This window comes from Rattus norvegicus, chromosome X (assembly GCF_021556685.1).
Source record: "Rattus norvegicus strain SHRSP/BbbUtx chromosome X, alternate assembly SHRSP_T2T, whole genome shotgun sequence".
NCBI classification, from domain to species: domain Eukaryota; kingdom Metazoa; phylum Chordata; class Mammalia; order Rodentia; family Muridae; genus Rattus; species Rattus norvegicus.
This window is the reverse complement of record NC_141554.1, coordinates 160,232,835-160,256,737: the sequence shown is the minus strand read 5'-3', so window position 1 is coordinate 160,256,737 and position 23,903 is coordinate 160,232,835. Positions and strand designations below refer to the sequence as shown.

Genomic DNA, 23,903 nt, shown 5'->3' with positions numbered 1-23,903 from the left:
AAGGCTTAGGTCTGCTTGGCTTCTGGAACTAGAGTGTCTTTTCTATCTCTAGGGATTTTTCTCAAGTGGCACAGCCCAGCCTATGCTCTGTTGAGGTTGCAGAATAAAACTTAAAACCTTTTTGACAGAGACTTGAGTGCAGGTTCCCATTGCTGAACTGGGGACACAGCTGGCCTTTATCTCTGTAGCAGTCAGGTTTACATGCTTAGGACCTGGTGGTCTCTGACAAACCTCAGGATAAGATGATTGTTCAGTTCTATCCCTTGTCCTCTCTATATCACCTCCTCAGTTTATTGCATCCAGTCCCTTTGCTTCCTAAAAGACCAAGGCACTGAGCACTAACACAGGGCCACTCTTTGGATATATGTGCATGTACAAACACACACACACACACACACACACACACACACACACACACACACACACCTGCAGTTTATTTCTGGGCAAACTTTGAATCATACAGAGAAGACTGCCTGTGGCTGAAGCCATCTGCTATCACAGGGGCCCCAGTCCACCACGGCATCATCTATGAATAAATAGCCTTAACTCTGTGCTCAGCCCAAGCCCTTCCTTGATCATGTACAGTGCTTTCAGAAGCACATTAGAGACCCATTTAGAAGAAGCTCCAGAGCCTAGCGGCTCCCTTTAGGGTCACACCTAGACATGTTAAACAAAATGACCCTGGTGGCAGCTCCCCAAGCTGCACTTGCAGACAAGGCCTAAAACAGACTCCAGATAGTAGAGTCCTATGGTCCCAGATGTACACATTCCAAGCAGGACATGAGAGATGAGAGACCAGGAGGAAGAGGGTGGGCTAGAGAGTAAGTCTATAGAGTGGTTGATTTCTAGGGCAGGATCTCAGGAGCCAGGTTCAGTTTTCAACCCCCTCTGGCAACTGCTGTGCTCCCACCCCTTGTCCTTAGAGAAGTATTGAGTGTGTTTGTATCTACAATACAGATGATATAATCCTTTTATCAGGAGAGCCAGCCACCCACATCCACTGGCTGGGCAGGCAAATGGAGGTGAGAGTGAACGGAAGCTGTGACCCTTGTGCAGAAGGCCTTTAGGCTTATTTAAGGGCTGTCAAGGATCGAAGGAGACCAGCAACTAGATGAGCTACCAGGGATCAAGGACCAGGTTGCGCAGACAGAGACGCCAGCTCCCTTGCTTTAGACACCTTTAACCATGGCTTTCTGCCTGGGCCAGGAGAAAGGCCTCTGTGAGTGACCTTTCTGGCAAAATCTTTGGATGACCTTCCCCTCCCCTACAGGAACGTGCCTTGCCAGTCAGGCCTGGTCACCACAAGAAACAAGACAATATGTGAAACAGGCAGCCAGGACAGCCTAGATCAAGGCTCTGATGTCAGTGTCAAGAGGAGGGGGGCTCATGGGGAGACTGTGGAGGAACCTATGCAGCATTGAGAATCCCAACTGCCTTTTCTGTTGGCTCCAGCTATCCCTCTTTCCCAGAACTTCAATTTGCTTCCTATTCCCAGATTCCCAGAATGACTGAGCCTCAGGCACTCCTGTCCTTCCCAGCCTGAGACTTAAGTCCCCGCTGTGAGCTGTGGCATATCTTAGGGCAGAGGCTGGGCTTCAGGTACTGAAAACGACCTTCTAAGCAAAGATTCAATGCTGGCTAAGGTAAGTGGCTTCCAGGGGGAACAATTGGGTAAGGCCTATCACCTTGTCCTGACTCTAGCCTTAATTGCCTTTTGAAGCGTCATGGCCTTCAGAAATGTCAGTAGGAGTCTCCTTGGGTGGAGGAAGTCCTCCTCCACAGGCCTTTAGGTAATGAGCAGTTCAGGGGACTGTGTGAAGGTTTCATTCAAGTCATGATGATCATGAGGGAAAGCAATGGCTTTTAGTGACACGGTGCTTGTGCTCTCATTCAGTGCTCCTAGATGTTCCCAGAGCACAGAAAGAAGTGATAGTTAGTTCCATTACTACTAATCAAGAAGCCAATGACAAATTGACAGCCTTCATCAGCTGGGTCTCAGCCTATATAGTGGGAAGTGACCTCTGATCTTGGAGACTAGGTTTGGTCTTTCCTACTGATTTTTGGAGTGGCCCGAGGTCTCAGCACATCCGGCAAGGCCCCATTCAGTCATCAGAATAGGGAAGAAGTCAGCTCTCTCTGCTCCTGGTTACACAGAACTGGGGCTGCAACTTAGATAGGCAAAATGCTGATCAGCAAAGAGAGTGGGGCCATCCCACCAGGCAGAGTCCCAGGCTGAGGCTGCATGTGAACCTAGCCTGGCACCCTCACTACCCCTCCTCACACTCCTGTTGAGGACTACTTGCCACAAAGAAGGCTTAGGATGCTTCTGACAACTCAAGATTTATCTACCTAAATTTAGCAAGCCAACCATTCCCTCTCAGTACCTACTTCCCACATTGGTAACTGATTAGTGTTCTGAGAGAACCACAAGGACACAGATGCCATGCCATGTGATCTGCTTGTCCTGGGGTTAGGCCCTGGGCAGTGAGAAGGTGGAGAGAGCAGTAAGCTGAGGTAGGGACAGTGAAACTCAGAGAGGCAAGTGTTAATTAGCCCCTGCCTGAGAATGCTGAGGGTGGAGAGCTCCTTGCTCTAGGCCAGGCCTTCCCAGTGAGGAGCTATGATGTCACTAAGCTTCCTCTGTGGTGGGGTGAGGGGGTGGGGGCATTCTTACTCAGTCCTACCTGTAGATGTTAAGTTGTGGGCAGCACTGCTTCCTTTAAGCAGGTGCCGAAGTTGTGTTAATAGAAAGACGGGAGAACATGGTGACTCTGATATCTTTTCAGTTGGCCATGTGTACTTGGTTGTTATATCTGGAGCAGAGACCCAAGACTTGGTTTTCTAGCAGTGAAAGCCTCCAGGGAAAGCTGCTATGAGTAATATGGGATGTGACTGTGAGGGTGACCCAGTCTTTAAACTTGCAACGCTCAGCTCTGGAGTCATGTAGTTGGAGAGCTGGCCAGAGCCATGAGGATTGTGTCTCATAACATGTGTGACTTGAAGGTAGCTGGTCTCTGAAGCTTTGGTGGAGGAAAAGATGGGTCAAGGACAGAAGTTCTAAGGGTACAAGCCTGGGAGGACTTCCTAATGGCCAGAGCTGCCAGTTTGGGATTGGCTGGTCAGAAGAATGACACAAACAAACCAGTGGAAGGTTTAGCACCAAGGCTTGCTTCTTGGTGTCTAAGTGCTGGACAACCTGTAGGCCATGGATTAGGAATCTGTATTATTTGTCTCTATGGATATTTCTTCAGGAACTTGGCATACACCCACCAAACCCCTCCTCTCCCACCCTCCTGCTACTGTGCAAGCCACACCCTTCTTGAAGTCCAATATAGAAAATTCCCAGGTCTACTGGGGATGGTGGGAGGCTGATATATTTTTGTTTTGTTGCTTTTCAATTTTTTGTTAATTTATTTATATTTATTTATTTATTTATACATTCTGAGTAGTTTTCCCCCCCTCATCTCCTCCCAGCCCTTCCCCCCACTTTCTCTCCCTTCCTCACATCCACCTTCCCTTTATCTCTCTTCAGAAAAGAACAGGCCTCTCATGGATATCAACCAGCCATTACATATCAAATTGCAGCAAGACTAGACACCTCCTTAAGTCTAGATCAGGCAATCCAGCAGAAAGGGTCCCAAAGGCAGGCAACAGACAGCCCCTGCTTTCACTGTTAGGATAACTGTAACATATATGTAGAGTACCTAGATTAGACCCATTCAAGCTCCCTCATGGTTGGTTCAGTCTTTGTGGGCCCCTACGCACCCACATTAGTTGATTCTGTGGGGTTTCTTGTGCCCTTGACTCCTCTGGCTCCTACAATTCTTCCTCTCCCTCTTCTTCAGGTTTCTCCAAGCTCTGCCTAATGTTTGACTGTGGGTCTCTGCATCTGTTTCCATCAATTGTTGGGTGAAGCTTCTCTGAGGACAATTGGGCTAGGCATTCATCTGAGTATAAAAGAATATTATTGGGAATCATTTCATTGACTTCTTTTTTTCCAGGCCAACATCTTTACATCAATGCTGCTTTTCTCAAGACAGGCAAAACTGGCCTCAAACCTGTATGTAGCTGAGGAGCATCTGGGACTTCTGACACTACTGCCTCCCTCTCCCTAGTGTTTGGATCATTGGTATGTGCTACTATACCTGAATTTTACCATCACATTCTGAATGTCTCTTTCATGTCCCAGCCCTGGCCAATGCCTCAAAGAACCCACCAAAGCTAATCACAGGATCAGATTCCAGTGAGGGTCTGGAAACCCCTTGCTTGGCCTCTGGATGTTGTGACTTTAGAGTTTAGATTGACATTACCTGTCTCTTCTGTTGGTAAGTGGTTGTTGAATCGTGTTTATAGGAGGAGAAGCGTTGGGAAATTATGTCTTCCGTATTTGTAACATCACCCTTATCCACTAGTATCATGGAGTAGGGCCTGTTTTCCATGCTCACACTCTCAAGGATAACTCTCTGCCCATACCATTGACCAATGTCCACATGCTGACCCATATCCTAAGGTCTCTGTTTCAGAGATACTGGGCCCTGTTGCACTCTGGGCGGCTTTCTTTGGGTCACTTAGAACATATCTCAAATTTCCGTGTCCCAGAGGAGTACCTCATGTACTGTCTCCCAGTGATAGTTCCATCTGTTTCTAGGCTGTCTGATAAGGGCTTTGAAGGCTACAAGTAAAAGTAGCATCCAAAGCCTGCCTTCAGAGCAGGGAGGTTTGTGTTTAGAATATGCTCTCCATCTTAGAGAAGGTTGCCTCCCTGCCCCAGCCCTTACTGATGTGTACTTCATCCTCCATTCTTTGCACACCTAGTTTCCACCTCCTAACTGATCACTAGCCTTGACTTCACCTGAATTCTGTTTACTCTCTTTGGCTCTCAAAAGCTTCCCTGACCAGCATCTTAGGATCTATCCTGCAATCTATCTGTGCTTACTAAGTAGCCCCATTTCAACTTCTGATTTCCAAGGTCCTCCTGTGGGTACTATACATTTTCCTGCACACATCTCCCCAGAGTCCAGGCCAGGCAGGATCAGTTACCTTTCTGTCTTGGACTCCTCCCCTGTGGTGAGAATGCAGGGTCGGGGAGGCTTTTCCCTACCTTTGACTGACAGATTTGTTCTTCCTAGTGTCTGGGCTTGTGCTCCCCTCCCTCCCCCCATCTGTCCCCTGGGGTAGATGACTCTGATAAGCGATGAGCAGGAGGAATGGGAGTGGGAGGTCTGGATATCACAGAGCATTGCAACAGTTTGCCTTCTGGCCACCTGGTGTTTAGACTCACAGGAGCCATTTGCTTGCCCTTCATCATGCCCTTCAGCCCATCAGCACAGGCCCTGCCACCTTGATATCTTCCCATCACCATGCACACATACCATACCATCTTTCCTCCCTCCTCAAGTCTCCTGAATGCTGCCTCAATCTGGTTCCCAGCAGTTCTGGGGCCTGGATGGAATTCTTTTCCAGCCACTATACCCAGGGCCACCAATCCTTCTACCTGCTAAGAAGCCCACACTCTTGCTCTGTGGGCAGGACCTCTTCAGTTGCACTTGCATTGATACTCTGCTGCCATGTCTCCCTCTTAGATCCCTACCCTCCCCTGATTTCCCCAGCTGGCCAGGTTTCTGCCTTGCTTTCCTCCTGGCCAGTTGCCCCAGTCTCTTTTTCAGGAATTCCATGCCTTTTAATGTCTCTGTACATGTCCTCATGGGATGATCTCAGCTCCCTTCTTTGGTAAGAACTGTGACATCAACATCACTGAGTATCTTGTCCATAGCACTCATTTCCAGCTGGCAATTGGCACCTGGAAGCACCATGGCACTTCAGATGTTTATTCAAAATTGAGTCATGGTAATTCCTCCTCCAGCCTGATCTTTCTTTGCACGACCTCTACATACTGTTAAAGACTGAAAATTTACACACACATCCCCTTGGTTCTGTCAAGTTCTGTGCCACCTGGCCTGTACTGTTCTGTCTTCAGCATAGCTTCTTTCCAGCCCCCATTCCCATCCCAAAGCCAGAGGGATTGTCTTAAGACAAATACTAAACTACTCCTCCCTTTTGGGCCTCTTAACGGTCCCGTGTGGCCTTGAGAACAAAGTCCAGTTTGCAGGTCCTACGTGACCTGCCTCTTGTGCCCCTCTGGCCTCCCCTCTCCCACTTCCTCCCTGCCCACATTCCAGCCTCAGTTTTTTATTTGCAGTTTTCAGAATACACTGGGATACTTAGTGTCCCTTTATTCTACATAAGGTCACATTCTGAGGCTCCAGGTGGACTCATGTTTTGTGAGTCCACTATTTAACTTGGTAATTCCTCTTCCTGACCCTCAAATTTGCATCACTAGCATGTAGAAAACACATTTATTCTACCTCATCACTCATATCTACCCTGTCTACCATCACGTAGTCTGCCTGTCTTCCAGGAAATGGTTCACTTCTTTTTTAAACCTCAGCGGCACCCACACTGGGAAAGGGCCATCTCTGCCTCTAGTACCTTTGACCAGTCTGGCTCCTAGAAAGGTTCTAATAAGGTGGGTGGAGCCCGGGATGAAAGGAGTTGGAAGCTTGAGACTACTACCCTACAGTATACTTAGGCTGTGTATAGCTGGACAGGGCAGTGAACAGCTGGTTTTAGGCAGGGCCTGGGATCTGGGACTACAACCTGTTGCTTTGTATCCCACCACCATTCTTGGAAAAGAGAGTAGACCTCACACAACTGTACTCTATGATTAGGCCTGAACTAGGCCGCTAGGATATGGAGGGGCCCAAGAGTGGAGCCCACCTTCAGGAGACCTCTACCCATAAATAGAAATTCCAGCACAGTCACAGTCCAGGGCAGCTGGTTTCAGTCGCTGCTGTCATTTGCCTGAAGCTACCAATTCTGCCCAGGCAGTCAATAGGCACCTTTGTTGCCTTATTAACTCTTGTGGCCTCATTCTGCCTCCAGGTAAGCATTCCTGGTCTCAGGGGTAGGCCCTGATAGTCGTCTTCAAATCTTTGTCTCCTGTTCCCTGGTATGCCTCAGAGCCCGAAGGCACCATGTGGCAGTCTCAACGGCTCCAGCTTCTTTAGGTCCTTCCCTGTCCAGGCTCCCTCAGGCTCCTTTCCCATTGTTCCTCACATGTGATTACCATTGCTAGTCTCTGCAGCAGAACTCCAGTCTTTGTTTTTTGCCTTTTTCCTTCTCAGAAAATATTCAGCACCTCAGACCAGCCCTAGTTTCCTTCTCCATGTTTTCACCTTCCACTTCCTTCAGCTAGTGCTCAGTATCTTTTTGGGACCTCAGGGTGGCTGGGGATGTCTTGAGAGGCAAGTGTGTGCTTGTTGAGGCTTTGCTGACCACAGGCCTTCCCTTCCTTCTTCAGCTGGCCAACCCCCAGATACTGTGGAGGAGGACAAGCTGCTGTGTTATTACATTGGTGATCCCTGGGAAACCTTTGCCACAGGTTCCATGTCCTGAGCTTCAGATCTCTGTTCTGTTCCTAAGTAAACCATACTGAGTGATTGTCAGGGAAGAGAGAGAATATGTCTCTATGAGGGATGGGACCCCTTGATGTTTGCACAGAATCCTACCAGACAGACCCACAAACATGCACCAAGAGCTGTGGTACCTGGGAAGTATGGGGCAGAATACTATAATGTGGAGCTGGTCCTGTCTAGTGTTCTGGGCTTGCTGTGTTTTACTAAAGAACACGAGACCTATAGCCAGAGAATGACAACATGACAACACGTGTCTGTTGTACAGGCACAGGTCTTCTTAGGGACAGTAATACACTTCCTGTCCCACTGAGGCATACTGACAAAGAGGTTGCCTGGTTGAGAATACTAAGGCTGTGGGAAAGAGAAGTTGGGGCTAGGTGGAGAAAAGGGAAGGGATCTGACAGAATACTTGGGGTACATTTTGGGAAGGAAAATGCCAGAAACAAAGCCTAGGACAGAGCAGTAGGAAGTTGGGAGTGAACAGTGACAAGCAGGTAAGGGGAAGTGGGCAAGGAGGTTCAACTGACTGTAGGTGGTAATAATAACAGCGAGAGACCCAAATTCTCTAGTATAACACCAGAGAGAGCTTACCATGGGTTGTTTTTCATATACTGAAGTCCTGACCTCCAATACCTGGGAATGTGACTTTATTTGGAATTCAGCTCTTTGCAGATAAACTCAGCAGGATGAAGTCAGACTGGAAGGCGGTGGGCTCCTAATCCATTAACGCCAGTGTTACAAAAGAGGGGAATTTGGACTCAAACACAGGAAGATGTGAAGACGAAGGCAAAGATCTACAAGACAAAGCAGACCAAAGGTCACAGACCAACCAGCAGAATCCAAGCCAAGGCCAGGAACACATCATCCCAGGAGTCTTCAGGGGCAGAAGGTTCTGTCAATACCCATGTCTCGGACTCCTGTCCTTTGGACTAGGGGAAAAATAAATAAATGTCTGTTGTTTCAAGGCTCCTTGTGGGTGGTATTTTGCTATCACCACTCTAGAAAACCATTCCCAAAATGTTTTCTCATATATATTATCACTTAACTCTAAAATATCTATATGAAGTAGATGATCTTAAAATTTTATAGATGAAAACACTAGGATTCAGGACTTTTGAGTGATTTTGCCAGGGTTATTTAATCAGCCTGAGGTATTCCCAGATCTGAATTCAACTCTTGACACTTTAGTAGAGGATCTGGAGAAATTTAAGAGCTCTAAACACCTAAAGATTCCCAACTCCCAATATATTCAGATTTTATACTTCAATGAAAAAAACTTATTACTTCTGTATGTGCATGGGGGTGTCTATTCCATAATGTGTGTGCAAGGCAAAGGATAACTTTTGGAATTCAGCTTTCTCTTGCCATCTTGTGGGTCCCAGAAATCAGGTCATCAGGCTTAGAAGCAACACCTTTACCCCCTAAGACATCTTGCTGGACCCCTAATTTTACAAAAGAGTATTTTTATTAATTCTCTGAAATTTTTATACAGTATATTTAATCATATTTACTCAACTCTGAATTCCTTCCAGATCCATTCTCTACCCACCTGTGTTAGTTTGGGATACAGAATATTCAAACCACCCAACTTCTGTAGTCTCTCTCTTTTCATTCATTTCAGTGTTTTAAATTTTTTCTTCTAAAACAAAAGTTTTTCTTCTGACTTCCTCTTTGTATTAGTCAGGGTTCTCTGGAAAAACAGAATATATGTATGATTTATTAGAATGGCTTACAGCCTGTGATCCTGCTAGTCCAATGGTTGTCTACCAACAGAAGGTCCAAGAGCACAGTAGTTTTTCAATCCATGAGACTTGATGTCTCCACTGTTTTTAGTATGTGTTAGAATTCCATAGAGGTAAGTTCTAATGCCAGTGAAGGAAAGGACTTACCACCCAGAGGAGGAACAAGCAATCAAAGAGAGTAAGCTTCCTTCTTCCATGTCCTTTACACAAGCTGCCAGTAGAAGATGTGGCTCAGATTAAAGATGAGTCTTCCCATTTCAAATGATTGAATTACAAAAATCTCTCATGGCTATTCCCAGATGCTTGAGTTTTACTTAATCCCACATGTAGTCAAATTGACAAACAAGATTAGTCCAGACACTCTTGATACATGGAGTGATTATTTATGATGCTTAGGATCAAACCCCAGGTCTTGTGTATGCTATCAAGAACTCCTCTACTATTGAGACACATCCATTGCCTGAACAGTGAATTATTTAGAAGTATGTTTAGATTCATGGTATATACATATTTTTCTTTTATTGATTTCTAGTTTGTGTTGTGATTAGAGAATACATTCTGTATGATTTCTGTTTTTAAAAAACTTGTCGAGTTGGGCACATGCCTTTAATCCTAGCAGCACATGGGAAGCAGAGGCAAAAGAACCTCTGAGTGCAAAGCCAGTCTGGTCTACAGATCGAGTTCTAGGACAGCCATGACTACACAGAGAAACCCTGTCTCAAACAAACAAACAAACAAACAAACAACAACAGCAACAACAACAATAATAATAAAGTTTGCTCTATCTTTGGCCCTGCACATCTCATAGGCAGGACACATTTTGGGTCAAAGGTTTTGTGTGTGTGTGTGTGGGGGGTTGCTGTCCTTATCCCTCCACTGGGATTCTTGCCTGGCTACAGGAAGTGGTCACATCAGGATCCATATTCCCCCACTGCTAGGAGTCTCAGCTAGAGTCACCCCTATAGACTCCCTGGGACCTCTCCCCCAACCCACCCGTCCCAGGTCTCTGGCACATCTTAGAGATCCACCACCCACTTGTGACCATTGCTGATTTCTGTTCTGTCTCCTGCTCTTCCTACACCTGACCCGTCACCCCTTTCCCTTCTCCATCCTCTCTCCCACACAGTTCCCTCCATCCATTCTATTTTATTTTCCCTTCTGAGAAAGATTCAACCAGCCTTCCTTGGGCCCTTCTTTTTGTGGGTGGAGGGCAGAGATGGAAGGAATGACCAACCAATGTCTGGCCCAACTTGAGACCCATCCCAAGGGTCAACCCCTGACAGTATTAATGATATTCTGCTATGCTTCCAGACAGGAGCTTAGCATAACTGTCTCCTGAGAGACTTCATCCATCAGTGGATGGAAACACTTGCAGAGATACACAGCCAAACATTGGATGAAGCTGGGAGTCTTGTAGAAGAGTTAGGAAAAAGATTGGGGGACCTGAAAGATCTACAGAGTCAAATAACCTGGACCCTTTGGGGCTCCCAGAGATCGAACCACCAACCAAAGAACATAAAAGAGGTTGACCTAGGCACCCCGCACATGTGTAGCAGATGTGCAGCTTGGCCTTCATGCAGGTCTCCTAACAACTGGAGTGGGGCTGATCCCTGAATCTTATCCCTATCTGTGGATCTTGTTCCCCTAACTGGGCCGCCTTGTCTGACCTCAGTGGGAGAGGATATGCCTAGTCCTGCAGTGACTAGAGGTGTCAGATATGGGAGAACTGGGAGCTCCCCCTTCTCTGAGGAGAAAGGGAGGGGAAAGTAGGGAGAGAAGCTTCGAGAGGGGACATCTGGGAGGAGAGGGGCAGCTGATATTGGAATGTAAAGTGAATAAATAAATAAATTTTTAAAAATTTAAAAAGTTTGGGGCTGGGGATTTAGCTCAGTGGTAGAGCACTTACCTAGGAAGCGCAAGGCCCTGGGTTCGGTCCCCAGCTCCGGAAAAAAAGAACCAAAAAAAAAAAAAATTTAAAAAGTTTATTGAGGTTTTCCTAAGACATGGCCTTTTTCAATTTGTATTCTGCTATTGAGTACTGTACTTTATAATTATCTTTATAAATATTTTTGATCTTATCTGTTGATGGTATCATTGAGTTACTTTATATTTTATCTGATTTTTTTGTCTAGTTATTGTTGTAAAAAATAAAAGAGGTTGTGTCTGAGGAGATGTATCAATTAGTAAAGTGCCTGTCTCACTTTTTAAAAGTTTACGTTGTCTCAGTACCCATTTAAAAAGCTGGACATCGGGGTTGGGGATTTAGTTCAGCGGTAGAGCGCTTGCCTAGCAAGCACAAGGCCCTGGGTTCAGTCCCCAGCTCCGAAAAAAAAAAAAGCTGGACATAAACTGGGCTGTGGTGGTATATACCTCTAATCCCAGTACTCGGGAGTTAGAGGCAGGAGGATTTCTGCATTCAAGGTCAACCTGATCTAAAGCATGAGTCCATAACAACCATGGCTACACAGAGAAGCCCTGTCTTGCTTCAACTACAACTTTCCTATCAATCCAGTTCTGAATGTAGTTTCTGGGTAGTAAGGGGACCCAGGAAGAAGATGACCAATTTCAACAAGAGCTTGCAACATTTCCCTACTAGGCGAAAAAAAAAAAAAAAAAAAAGGACCCCAGAAGGTGGTCCACCTGGTTTCCTGTTGAAGCAGTTCACTAACTGCCTCAGGGAAGAAAGTCATATCAGGCAGAAAGACCATGCTTAGTAAGAGTATGGAGGTATCAGAATGTTTCTGCGCAGATAGCAAACATCCGGCATATGTCTATGGCTGGAGTGCACTGTGCCACAGGTCTTCTGTGGATTGTGCAAGTGTGTGGGGAGGAGTTAACAGAAAGGCCCCTTTTGTTCAAGGCCTGAAGATACTTCCCAAATCCCAGTTCAGCTCCTGGAGTCCCTGGGACACAGTATGCTTACTTCCTGGCTTGCTCATTTGTACAAATATGTAGACAGACAGACAGACAGACAGAGACACACACACACACACACACACACACACACACACACACACACACACACACACCTTGTACTTCCAGGCACAGATGTTCTCTTGCCTACCACAATGCAGTCACAGCCTCTCCTGCATTCAGACTGTGTACTTATACATGCTACCTTGCCTGCCTGCTGTTGCCACTTGTGCACATGGGCACATTCAAAGTTCTGCCCCCACACACATGCAGAGCTCTGGGCCCAGGCTGAGTGACAGATAGTCATGACAGTCCTTGGTGGCATCCCCTTTCATTGCCTCTCCCTCCATCCCCACCCTCCTTTTTGCAGGCTGGCCTCCAAGTGGTAAGTATGAGAATGTAGTTGAGACAGGGCTGGGCCCAGAAGTCCTGACTCTGGTAAGATAAAGGACAGAGACCTGTACTACTCATAGCCAAGCCACAGGTGCCCAGTGCTTGTTTATTTTTTATCTTTAAATTGTTTTATTTATTTACATTGCCCCCTTTTCTGGTTCTCCCTCCAAGAGTTCTATCCCCCTTCCCTGGGACATCAAGCCTCTACAGGATTAGGCACTTGTTCTTTACCATGCTGGCACTAGGACTAGTCACTTCCTTGAGCAACAATAGGAGGACAGTCTGTGTAGGCCACACACTCCCTAGAATTGTCCTCTTAGCAGACCTTGTTATGTAGACAGCTCAGAGTTCAGCTGCTATTCCCATATACATTGGAATCAATGATTTTCACACATTGTGGAAGGCAGGAGCCAATGTAGGTATACATGTTTCAGTGGTATGGATTGGTATATATGTGTGGGAGAGCTAGGTGTATATACCTGTGTGTAAGTGTATATTAGCATGCATGTGTAAGGTGTGTGTATGTATGTGAGCTGTGTGTGTGTGTGTGTGTGTGTGTGTGTGTGTGTGTATACACAAGGAAGTTTATACCTGGAATCACATGTGGCATGAGCAAGGGCAGGGGAATAAGGCATCAGGAGCTGGATGTGTGCCTTTGGGTGATGGAGGTTTATACTTCTCCAATGATCCCAAAAAGGTAGGTTTGAGCAAGATGATATAGGAGGATCCCTACCCGAGCCACCTGGGAGCGTTTCCGTACCTGCAAGGTTGGGCTTCTGTATCTGGGCTTAGCTGGAAGCTAGGCTGGGTAGAGTGCTCAGACATAGGGAACAGAGTCTCAGACTCAGGGGGCGGGATTTCCATCCTAGCAGCCCCAGTAGCATGGGCCTCTCTCCCACCCCTTGAAGATCCCCCATTTGTAGAACCTTCATACTGTGTTTACACATTCCATTTCTTCCAGCTATCACGTGACCTTATTTCCTCTTGACTGTGCCCTAAACCTTAACTTGAAGGCAAATGCCTGGGACAAACACTGTCTGGGACCCTGCATGGTTATTGCAGGTAACTCCTGTCAACATTTGCTCATAGCTGATACTAGAATGTGGAAACCAGGACCAGATTTAGGGAGCTTGGGGCACCATTGTTGACTGGGTCTGCCACCATCTCTGGAGGAAAGAGATACAGAGACATGAAGGTGTGGATCTGGGTTTGTTGATGGGATGGTCCTGTCTCTGTCTACAGAGGTAAATATTATCTGTGTCAAAAACACATCCCAGGGGATGTCCAAGGCCAAAGGGAAGAAGGGGTCTTGACAGGGTGGCTCCCTGTAATGTGGGCAGGAAGAGCCTCCTCCAACAAGATGCCTCAGCAAGTTAAGATGCTTTGTCCCCTTCCTCTTCCCCCCAAGTATTAAGATTACTAGCCTGTGCCACCATACTCAGCTATGATTTAAGTTTAACAAGAACACTTGGGACTGTACGATTGAAAGAGCCCACAAACTGGCTGTGATGATTTGAGTGAAAACATGTTTCTCACAGTCTGCAGTATTGAGTTGGTTCCCAACTGGTGGTGCTGTTCGTGGAGATTTAGGTGGTAGAGTGTTGCTAAAAAACATATGACGTGAGCTTTGAAATTATGCTTTGTGTTATGCTGCTTCCAGTTCATTCTTTCTGCTTCACGTTTGCTGTTGAGGATGTGAGCTCTCAGCTTTCTGCTCCTATCACTACGTTTTCCCAATATGATGGACTTTCAGCCTTCTGAAACCATAAGCTATAATAAACTCTCTTAGTCCATAAGTTGTTTTGGTCATAGTGTTTTTAATCACAGTGTCTTAGTGATATATTGCTGTCAAGAGACACCATGACCATGGAAACTCCTATAAAAGAAAACATTTAATTGAAATTTCCTTATACTTTTAAAGGTTTAGTCCAGTTTGATCGTGGTGGGGGAAAGGTGGCATGCAGGCAGGCATGGTGCTGGAGAGGTAGCTGAGAATTCTATATCCAGATCCACAGGCAGCAGGAAGAGAGTGATATTGGGCCTGGCTTGAGCTTTTGAAACCTCAAGGCCCACACCCAGTGACACATTTCTTCCCAAAAGGCCGTACCTACTCAGAAAATCCTTCCCTGATGACTACGCATTCAAATATACAAGACATTTTTATTCAAACCAACACACAGCAACAAAAACATAACTAATGCATTGGCTTCAAGTATTATTTATTTAAATCACTCATGGCACCTAAAACAGAAGCTTCACATGTGTCTAAAAGTATTATTTTAGGGCCAACAAGATGACTCAGCAAGTTTAGATGCTTTCTGACAAGCCTGATGACCTGAGTTTGGTATCTGGAATATACCTAGTAGGAGAGAACTCACACAAGTTTCACGAGCTGTCTCTTAATTCTGCTCTCTGAAATGGAGGCTGGACTTCATGACTCACTTGTAATATAATAAACCAGAATGGTTGCCCAGGCTCCTTGGAATGGCCAAAGCCAAAGGGAGGGGCATTGCCAAGGCGGTCTCCACACCAGTTTAGTGACCCTAACAGTTGTGGGCACAAAGAGCACTGGCCCCCAGATCAAACTGTCCTTAAAATACTTTAAGGTCCCCTGATCGCCTCAGGGATGAGTAGTATCTTGGGGTGGACAGCAGATGAGCAGAGCCTGGAAGGGACCTGACTCCCACAGCTCTAGAGCTCTAGAGTCTAAAGTCAGTGACATCCTTTAGAGGGGCTGAGGGAGGACCCTTCCCACCTCTTCTAGCAGTTCCACCTGTCCCTTGGCTGTGGCCACACACCCCTACCACCTTGCCTTTTCCTTCTGTGTGTCTCTGGACCTCTGTCACTGGACTTGGGGCCACCTGGATCATCAGGGTGATAGTGTCTCTCCATCTTTAAGGGGACAACATCCTCAAAGATCTGTCTCTTGTGTGTGGCCACATTCACAGATACTGGGAGTAAGGGGGTGCTCACATTACTCTGGGGCGCAGACCTGGGTACACCTGTCCAGCAGTCCCAGTGAGCAGGCATCTTTTCATTGAAACCCACAGCTGAGGGTCCCTGGGGTCCTCCCAGCCTATTCCAGGAAAGGGGCTCCAAAGCCATGCTTGCCTTTGTCCCCCTTCAGTCTCCACTCTACACTACCAGGAGCATTTTGGCGGGGTGGGGTGGGGGGGTCCTAACTTTTCCTCCAGGCATGGGACATAGGACAGCCTTATCCTAGGATCACCGGCTTGCAGAGGTCTCCTTGCCCTGGACCCTGCCTAATCTCAAGGCCATCTAAAGACAGAAGACCCTGCTCAGCTTTATAAGGAAACATACAGCTCAGTTCCTAGAAGCCTGGGTTGGGAGAAAATGTTGGGCCATGAGCACTCTTAGCTCTCAGAGTAGGGTGGAGGTGGGAACCTTTTTTAATATCATGTGCCATGATTCTATCCTTAACATTGGAATTTATCCTCCCAAGACCTCCTTTTTCAAGTAGGTGCATATATGAGAATGCCTGTGTCCCTAGAACTCCAGTGGAACAAGATGAGACACAGGACCCATTACCCTCCTATGTGCTCCAGCCCGTGTGGCTCCTATAGCTAGCCCGGGACAGCACCAGTTCCCTGCACTGCAACATTTTCCAGCTGTCTGAGGCCAGCCTTGGGAAGTGAAGAACTGATTTGGGGAACAGCAGACATGCTGGGTAGCAATCTGCAGCAAAGGCCACCAGGAGGAGACTGTGACCTTACCCCTGCCCTTCCATTTCTCCTTTCCCAGATGTTCAGGGGCAACCTTAATCTTTGCATATATTCTCCATGCACAGGGAGGATTATTAGAGGACAGTCCTGTGCCCCATGGGGATCCATGGTATCTGACCTTAGGGGTATTCGAGCATCAGGATGCTTGTTATTAACTGGGTAGTCCTTTGTTCCCATGTGCCATCACCCTCTCCCTTTGGCTACCCTTCAAAGGGATTGAGGTACAGTAGACCTCAGTGACAATGCTGCACTGTTGGGCCGACTCTCTGCTTTTACAGTGAGTATAGGCTTTTTCAGTGGTTTACTCTCTCATTCAGCTAGCAAACACAAAGGCCTCTCATATGCTTGGTGTTATACCAGGTGCTGTAATAAAAACCCTAGCAAAATCAAGGGCTTGATGCCATAGTATCAACACTTGAGTACAGGAGCTATACACTGCTGCAAAAGGCAAACTATCTATAGTCCACATACAGTTGGGCCCAAGCAGCCGCTAAACCCCTCTGAGACAGCATGGGGGCAGAAGGCTCCTGGTTTGCCAACTTCCTATTCACTTGGCATCCAACAGGCCCTAGATGGCACTGCTGGCACACCTGGAGGCCATCCCACAGACTAGAAGTTCAGACTTCTCCCTGGCTACTCACTCCCCAAGGAATTGATTTGAGGATCTGGCTAAATGTCACTCTCTCTGGTGTATGGGAGCCCTTCACTCAACAGCACCTTGGCTTAACCATGGCCTTCCCATCTTCTCATTTCTCCGGTTTCATGTATGGGTCTCTCTTGGTTTTGCATTAAATGCTGCCATCCTTCTGTCTTTACTCCAAGGACAACTCCAAGGACAGAGGCAGGCTACTGGCACTCTTGCCTTTCCTAGTCAAAGTTAGGGATCAGGGAGCTTAAGCTTCACCAATCCTTGAGGAGGATCACAGCAGATAAAGGAATAAGTGAAGGTCATAGGATGTGGAATGAGTCAGACAATGAGAAACTATTGAGAAAGCACTGAAGCAGTGGGGTCAGTGTGTGGAGATAGTTCTTTCTGAAGTCTATCTGGAGACTTAGCATGTGAGTAGACTGGTGGAGAATGAAGGGCAAACTCTGTCTCTATTTTTGGACACTTTCTCTGTAGCCTGGCTTGGCTATAGTGACTAAAGAAGGTCTATGTGAAATAAAATAATACCAGGTGCTCCCACCAAGGGATATTTGGAGGGATTGTTCTCTAATTCAGTTGCTCCTGGAGGATGGATCAGCTCTGTAAGGGCCTGTGCTGCTTGGCCAGAGACCACTGGGTGGAGTTGACTGTGGTTAATGGCCCACAAATCATGACCCCAGAGCTGTTCCCACTCTTTCTGTCCTTCCCATTAGACAGGTGTCCTTGGACAGCAGTCACAATATGGTCCCCTTTGGGATGAAGGTCACAGGTCTGAAGTTAAGGTATAGATAAGGCTATGCTACCTTTTCAGGTACTAGGGGGGAAATTTTCCTCTCTCTGTCAGCTCCTGGGAGGTTCTAGGCAGTCTTTGGCTTGTGGCCCCAACCACCCCAATTTCTGTATCCTTCATGTGGGCTTTTTCTTCTATCTTCCTTCTGTTTCTTATGAGCATACCTGCCATTGAATTTAAGCCCACCTGGAGAATACCACTTTAATGCCTTGCGTTTAATCACACTTGCAAAGACTTTTCTACTATTTTGAGCCAGGGTCTCACTGTGTATCCCTGGTTGACCTGGAACTCCCTTTGTACACCAGGCTAGTCATCAACCTACAGAGATCTACCTGCTTCTGTCTCTTGAGTCTTGGAATTAAGGTGTGTGCCACTGTGCCCAGTTACCAACTTTAAAAGAGTCTGCATAAATGCTCTGCCTACAGATATGTCTACATACCAAGGATGCCAGAAGAGGGTGTTAGATCCTCTATAACTAGAGTTTTAGCTGGTTATGAGCTACTATGTGGGTGCTAAAATGGAAATGGGTACTTTAGAAAAGCAGGTAGTGCTTTTAACCTCTGAGCCATGGCTCCAGCCCCTTTGTCTCCATCTGGCCATACCCACAGACTCCAGGACATGAACAGGTTTTTTAGGGGCTACTGCTTCTACCACTGTGTGTTTCACACACACAGTATAGGGACTGAAGCTCTTAGAACAACTTTGTGGGCTGTTGATTTGTGGCTGATTCTAGTTGAATCATGAAGAGACTAGGCCCCACAATGAAGATCTCTCCCTTCTTGCTGGGTCACCATAGGCACAAAATTTACAGCATTGCCTACACTGTCTAAAAAGCCAAATAGCCTTTCTCTATGTCACCTAGCATGTGACAGCAAAGGCTAAGCAAGAGTCCCCATCTCAGAGTGGATAAGATATGTTTGTGACTGGGAACATCTACAGGTTAGTGTCTGAGATTTGAGATGTTCCTCAGGATGACTGAATGGCCAGGCACTGGAAAGCAATTCTAAAATGTGAGTGAGCCAGCCAGAGGCAGAGGCAGAGGTGCTGGTGCCTTTTCTGAGGGAAAAAGCAGGTAAATCTAGTGTGCAGAGCAATGGGCCCAGCCATATGTTCCACCAGGGTCTCTTCGTGGTTACCCCTCAGTCTGGACCCTAGCTTTTGCTCACAGTGGCTCCATTGAGAGGTAGAGTGTACCCCCCACCCCAAGGTCCTTCTTTATGAAAAAGCTTTTGCTTTCCCTTTCTTGAAAATTATGCAGCCCTGTAAATGCCACTCACAGGTGAGTCATGTAAACCAGGCGCTTTCTCTCCCTGAACAGCATTCTGTTTTCCCAGGAGTTAATCATTGGCCTTTGGGCTGCTGTTTGCTTAGCTTCCCACGCACTTATCGCTAATTCAACCCTATACTCTCCTCCGGGTGTGTAAATGTTCTTAAGACATTCAAATATACCAGGCTTTCTAGTGATTTCATCCTGGAGTAAATCTCACTACAGCCTCTGACCTGCTCCAAGTGGCCTATCTGCCCCTATTCAGAGTGCAGCTAACATCCTGGGTGTCTCCTTTCTTCTCCTGGGGAGGCCTACTCTTCTCCTATTTTAGAACCCTTCAGGTAATAGACAATTTTTATTTTTTCAAAAAGAAAAGTACCACATGTGTAAAATTTAAGATCTACATTTTAGAAGATCTGCAGTGACAATCAGGAACCTTGAGTATTCTGTGTGACCTTGAGTAGTACCTCCCCTCTACATCCTTCCATTATCTATAGGACAGGTTTGGACTACGGTTATTCATTAATCCTTCACTTATTCAACAGACATTTGTTTAGCAGTGACTCTTAAGAAAACAGTTTATCATGGAAAAGGTCAAACATAAACAAAAGTAAAGAATAGTTAATGAAGGCCCATGGATCAATCAGGTAGAGTCAATGGTTTTCAATGATTTGCTCATATTTTTCATAAATGTGGTCTTCTCTCTGGAATATTTTTTCAAAAAATTTTTGTTTTTTTAAATTTTGTTTTGTATTTTTGAAGCAGAGTCTCACTATGTAGCTCTGGACCTCACTATGCTGGCCTGGAATGTGCAGTGACCTTTCTGCCTGTCTCCTAAGTTCTGGGATTTCAGGTCTTAATTCATTGGAGGAACATTGAGAGCACTGGGGACTCCTCCCTGAAGTTGACCAGCATGAGCATCTGGTAACACAGTATTAGGCTATTTGGGAACCACTCCAAGACTCTTCTGTCATTCAGGAACTCTCTTGAGTGTGCTCTATGCAATTTCATTATTTGCATAGATTCATTAAGCTAACACAGCAATAAGGTGTTTAACTATTCATCACCCCAAAGGCTTTGGACTATTTCTTCATAGCTGACTGTTTTTTTAGGCATGTAGTGCTGGGGATACAACCCAGGGTTTTATGTATACTAGCTGAGCTATCTGACACTGTGCCAAATCCCACCTAGCAATGTCATGTCTGTTTTTATAAGAAATTTCTTGTTCGTCTTTCTCAGAGTGGCTGCCCCATTTTGCATGCTTACTAGAAATAGATGGAAGACTAAGTGTCACCCATCTCTTCCCATATCTGCTACTGTCACTGTTTTTGTGTTAGCCATTCTGAGAGGTGTGACATGATTCTTCATTACGGTTTTGATTTACCTTTCCCTAATGGTTAATGATACTGTCATTTTATGCACATATTTATTACTTACAGAGCTATTTGGTAAAATGTCTTATGTCCTTGTTGTTGTTGGGGTTTTTGTTTGTTTGTTTGGTATGTCGCTCTTTTGTTTTGTTTTTGTCTTTCAAGACAGCCCTGGCAGTCTTGGGACTTGTTCTGTAGACCAGGCGGGCCTCAAACTCAAGAGTTCTTCCTGCCTCTGCTTCCCAAGTTCTGGGATTCAAGGCATATGCCACTACGGCCAAGCATCATTTTTAATTGTCCTGATTTAGCTGTCCTTTCTATTTATTCTCTCTTCTTTCCCAGAGGTATTTTAAAACAATGAATGCTTGATGTGAAACAATTTTAGTTTGATAGAGAAACCACAAAGATAGCACAATGAGCTCCCATAGACCTGCACCTTGCCTCCCTCATTGTTTTTTTTTTTTTTTTTTTTTTTGGTTCTTTTTTTCGGAGCTGGGGACCTAACCCAGGGCCTTGCGCTTCCTAGGCAAGTGCTCTACCACTGAGCTAAATCCCCAACCCAGCCTCCCTCATTGTTAACCTCTGACACTACCATAGTGTATTTGTCACAACTGTGAAACTAACATCATTACAACGTCAGTGTTATGGATGGAAGCTAAAGTGGCTCTTTGGAGGCTCATGTGTTGAAAGTTGGTATATCTAATTGTTAAGAAGTGATCAGACAGCCTGCACATGCCTTTAATCCCAACACTCTGAAGGCAGAGGCAGGCAGATATCTGTGACTTTGATGCCAGTCTGGTTTACATAGTGAGTTCCATGACAGTCAGGACTACATAGAGAAACCCTGTCTTGAAAAACAAACAAACAAACAAACAAATACTGGTGGGCAATATTCAAAATAATTCTTTAATGTTATCCAATACACACTTCTGCTAATTGTCTCAGAGAAACTTATTGCAGCTGGTTCATTCAGACAAGACATAATGACACATTCTTTCACCTTTATTATACAGATTGATTGATATAGTATATGCTGTGTATGTGTGTTTTTATATGCACAAGTGTGTATATGTGAATGAGTACATGTGTGTGTTTGTGGAGACCAGAGGACAATGTCGGATGCCTTCCTCTACCACCCTTTACCTTACTCATGGAGACAGGGTTTCTCACTGAACTGGAGCTCCAAGATTTTTTTGACATGGGTCCTGGAGATGTGAACTCAGGCACTCATACTTTTTTTTTTTTTTGGAGGTGGTCGAACAAATCAGTGGACTCTTTATTGCTTCTGGGGTGTGGGGCTCAGGAGCTCTTGGTGGGGCGGGTCCGTTTCCTCTTCACCACCACAGGCTTCTGGCTTCGAAGGATGGCACTGGCCCTGCGGATGGTCACCATACGCAGGTCAGGGTGGTACTTGTTCTTTCGGATCATCTGCCTGATGCTGCTGAGGGTAGCCCGAGCATTCTTGTTGATGGTGGTCCTCACGTAGGAAATGGCAGGTTTTCGCTGACCGGATCTGCGTTTCATGACCACCACGACCCCTTTGCCATCAGCCGTAGGCTCCACTCCGACGGTCTTGCGGTGAATTAGCCCGTTGTAGCCGAAGGAGTTTCGGGCCTTCAGATTTTTGGGCTCCGTGCTGTACGTCTGCTTATTCCTCTTGATCAAGAAACTGGAGCAGTTCCGAACGACCATCCATTGCAGATGCGCGGACATGGGGGCGACTCCTCTCCGTGCAGCGGCCAGAGACGGAAAGAGGCACTCATACTTTTATAGCAAACAATTCCCTACCAAGTCATCTCCATAGCCTCTTTTCTTTTAAAAATGTTATCCAAAATAATTTTATAAATTCAGTTTATGCTAACCACAGTGGTTCAAGAGAAGACATTTCAACTATTGCAATGTTAATGATATTGTAACAAAAAAGATAGAGGAGGAATAATGAATCAAGGTAAAGCTCCGTATTAAGAAAACATAAATGGTGAAGGTTGCCTTTGCTTGCTTGACATTTTGTTCAGCCAAGGTGAATCAAGAACAAGGGGGAAATCCCAAATGATGACTATTACAAAAAAAAATTTGCAATGATTGTACATGATGCAATTAATACTAATATTTTGTATTGAGACCAAAATAAATCCATGTCCATTTAAAGAAGACTGTCCATATATTTAACATTTGTTGTATACTATCTACCTTAAAACTTTTATCTATGCTACTGCAGAGGTCAATGTCTGGGTCCATGGTCCTGCTTGTGACTGAGGGTCATGTTGATGTTCATGGCTCATGTTACCATCAAGGGCTATGTGGATGTCCACAGTCTGTGTTGCCACCTGAATCCATGTTGATGTCTGTGGGCTACACTACTGCCATGTTTTTATAGGCAGCCTGAGTTGCCACTTGATATCATGCTGATGTCCATGGTCATGGTACCAGTAAGGGCCATATCTGGGTCTGTGGTCCTACTGCAGCTCAGGATACTGTTGCTATTCATGGCCTGTGTTATCACCGCAGGTCATGAAGATATATGTGGTCTGTACTGCCACAAGAAGCCATGTTGATGTTCAGGAAGCATGTTGATGTCTTTGATCTGTACTGCCCCAGAGGCCATGTTGATGTCCTTGGCCTGTGCTGCCCAGGAGAGCATGGTGTCCATGGCCTATGCTACAGCAGAAGGCTGTGTTGATGTTATGGTGTACTGCCACTGAAGACTATGTTGAGGTCTGTGGCATGTGCTGATACCAGTGATCACATGGATGTCTGTGGTCCACACTATCGGCAGAAATGATGTAGAAGTCCATGATCCATGCTACCACTGACTGTAAAGGGCAAGGAAGCTATTCTGCAGTGGCATCAATGACTGCAGACTCACAGTTGAGAAAGAAAGACATAGGCTTTTGTGACAACACCTACCTCCACCTCCCACATCTTACAAAAGTAACAGCCTAGACAGAGAACTCCATTGAAGAGAACTCTTAAAAAAATTGTGATAAAAATGTTGAAGTATAAGCTCTACCCCAACTGATGGCTTCTCTGGTGGGGGTGGGGAAGGGCTAGGTTTTCTTTAAGAAACTGGCTATTGGGAGTTTGACCAGGCTGTAGTGAGTATATAGGCAAAGTAGGACTTATTTTTTACTCCTTTTTGAGGTGGGGTGGGAGAAGTCACAAGGGTGGGGTCAGACCTGAGAGGACTGGGATGTGTGATCATGCTGTATGATGTAAAATTCCCAAATAATCAATAACATATTATATAAAAAGCAGATAACTAGAGACAGAAATGAAAATGTAGTAAAATACCCCCAACAACAAAAAAAGATAAAACCTTTAAAACACTTCTATTCAATTAGTTCTTTGAACATTTTATGCATGTATATGGTGCATTCTGATTACTGTAAACCCCCTCGTTATAGGACTTATAGTAAAAGAACACAAGGCAACATTAGCATGTTTAAATACTCAGATTCTAAGAAAAGGATTTCCTCATACTGGCAGTGTAGTCCACTCTCACACATTGCTCAACTCTCAGGAGTAAAGTTGTATGTTAAGATGGGTTCTCACTATGTATCTCTG

At 45.7% G+C, this 23,903-nt stretch overlaps 1 long non-coding RNA gene and 1 pseudogene across 1 annotated transcript; one reads left to right on the top strand and one right to left on the bottom strand.

Annotated features, from left to right (window-relative positions):
• The first annotated feature begins 1,274 nt into the window (after positions 1–1,274).
• Positions 1,275–8,443, top strand: LOC147998407 (uncharacterized). Its single transcript, XR_015647125.1, has 3 exons — positions 1,275–1,643; positions 4,002–4,129; positions 8,138–8,443. It is a non-coding gene; the product is annotated as an uncharacterized LOC147998407 (long non-coding RNA).
• A 13,148-nt stretch (positions 8,444–21,591) lies between these two features.
• Rpl28l2 (ribosomal protein L28 like 2) lies at positions 21,592–22,088 on the bottom strand (annotated as a pseudogene).
• Between the last annotated feature and the right edge of the window lie 1,815 nt (positions 22,089–23,903).